The sequence below is a fragment of the Rhipicephalus sanguineus genome, chromosome 4 (assembly GCF_013339695.2).
Source record: "Rhipicephalus sanguineus isolate Rsan-2018 chromosome 4, BIME_Rsan_1.4, whole genome shotgun sequence".
In the NCBI taxonomy this organism is placed as follows: Eukaryota; Metazoa; Arthropoda; class Arachnida; order Ixodida; family Ixodidae; genus Rhipicephalus; species Rhipicephalus sanguineus.
Genome location: NC_051179.1, coordinates 764,329 through 766,888, shown reverse-complemented (window position 1 = coordinate 766,888; position 2,560 = coordinate 764,329).

Here is a 2,560-nt window from a genome sequence, read left to right as displayed (position 1 = left end):
CTACGTTCAATATGCGACGCTCCTCTGGCTAGCACACCTCGTTCTCTGATTACGCTTTCACCATTAACAAACTACAGCTACCACAAGAGTTTGTTTAATCATTTAACATGGACGTAGTCGTCGGGATGGAGATGTACCGCCAATCACAAAGTGGGTGCATACACGTTAAACGGCGCCATTAGGCTGCCAGACATCAATGTACATAGTGCAAACTCCCTTATATCAATGTACAGTAAGCATTCAGTTACTTCTGTAAGGGCACGCTTTCGTGTTATTCCGATTCCTATGACGGAGGGATCAACCGTGTTTTTTTTTTCAAGTATCAACGACCGCTTTGATATCTAACTGTGTGGAGCTAAAAAGAATATCTACTGATGTATATGAAAGTGGGGTGCTCTCAAATAACTACTTTGAAAGATCAGTATCAGAGTTTAAAAATGTAGCTCGAATAAACAGGAACACAGTATAATCATTACAGTGTCTTACCATACGGCAACGTCTATCAACCTATCTTCACAGTAAAAAGAAACACCTATGCAATGTTTACTTCTTGTTGAAACCACCGTTATGCGAGTATGTGTAGGGTGGCCAGGACGTTCTGAAGATGTTTGATCAACTTTTCTTCCTGGTCTATATTGTGGTCATTAATGTCAATGCAATCAATCGACTCAACATGCGTGTCGAAGAACGTGATTGTTGCAGTGTCCCACAGACAACTGTTCTCAGCAACGGTAGAACGCCTCGATGACCAGCCGCGTTGCGACCGATCAGGAGTGCTGGAACGTTGGAGGTTCCAAGCATATGGCCACTTAGCACTGCTGAAGTTTCTGCGTTCAACCTTCTTCGCTGAACGACCCGTGATTAAGTGCGCGGGCGTTCTTTTCTTTGTATTTTTAACCCTTGCTCTTTTGGTGTTTCTACTTTTATGTCCCCCCTACCCCTTCCCAAGTGCAGGATAGCAAACCGAATAGTTTTGTTCTGGTTATTCTCCCTGCCTTTCAGTAGAACTTTCCGTCGTTGCAGTGGCCTACGAGAAAGCAAGAACATGTAGCGCAATTTATATTTTTGTGCCAGTACTAAAGCGTATCAAATAGGCATTATATTACTACATATTGATTATTATCAGTACCGCTGCCAAATAGGCAGCCACGCTTTCTTATAATTGCAGTTGGCTTCGATGATGTATGTATTTGAAACGTATTGGTGCTGCAACAGTAATAATATCGGCAACATCTAACGTTAAACAAAAATTACACCATCTCCCGCTAGAGGGAACCATGTGTGGATGCGAAGCAGCAAGGAGATGGTTCGCTTGAGCAGGAGATGGTGTAATATATTGAGAGGACGAATGAGAATGTAAAAGAGAAGAGAGACGTTTTGTACGTGGTGGTTGCGTCTTTATTTAGAGACCGTATGCGATTCCTAGCGTCGGCGCACGCGGCGCTTTCAAGACGACAGCCTTGTGGTCGGTGAAGTGTAGCGTCGAAGACACGCAAGAGGGGGGGGGGGACCGTAGGAGGGGAGAGCGATGAAGAGGGGACGCGCATGCGCGGTGTAGTTGTGTGGTTGTGGACGTCTCCCGTGGCGTGCTTGTGCTGGCGTTAACGCTGACACTGGCGGCGGCGTAGGAGAGAGAGGGAGAGGGGATGCGCATGCGCAGTGGGGGTGTGGATGCCGCAGGAGGGATGGACAAAGCCCCCGCTTTAAGATATGTCGCCACCTTCTTGGAAATCTTCATATTTTGATCCTAAATTGATTGCTTTGTATCCGCCTCAAGAAGGACTGTTTAAAAGACATTTCATGTATGTTAGGCCAAAAAGTGTCATTACAGTTTCATTACTGAAATTACTCAAGCTATGCCCATTACGCGAAGAGTCATAGGTACCCATCCTGTGATGCGAAAAAGAATGGCTTGTCAGCAATGTAGCTGTACATGTAGGCTGTGCAATGAACTAAAATCTTTGCGCTGTTGTCGACATTATGTATAGCATAGCCAAAAAAAACAAAACTAAAATCTATAATTTCAGGTGGTTGCATTTCAGTAAAAGAAACCTTATAACGTCAAAAGTTATTCCCGGTTTTCAATTAGCCTAGTTCATTGCACAGATTATTGTTCCATAAAGAAACACGGGAAGTTTAATTGAAAAATATTGGTTCATTAAAAAGTTATGACTCCTTGCCTAACAAAAAACAACTAAAAATGAAATTTTGAGATAACACGTTTGAAAAACTTTTCTTGTTTATCTACATAATTGGAAGGTTGTGGGACACTAACAGCCGCCAAGCTCATAGCTAGGGCCTTCCTTAGCTGCCACAAGTTCACCGTGAGATTGTTTAGCAGCTCTTAGATTTGTTGGGGCTCGTTTTTGATGAGCCATTGACTGGTGGCTGGCGTTCTTCAAGTGAGTTCACCCCTGCTGAGGCATGCTACTTTGGCGTAGTAGCCAGGATCGACACCAGCCGACGAGCCTGCCTCACCATATCCAGCGTGCCACTATTTCCATTGTTGAAAGGACATATACAATATTATAGTCCACATAAAACAGTGTCCGGCGTATAC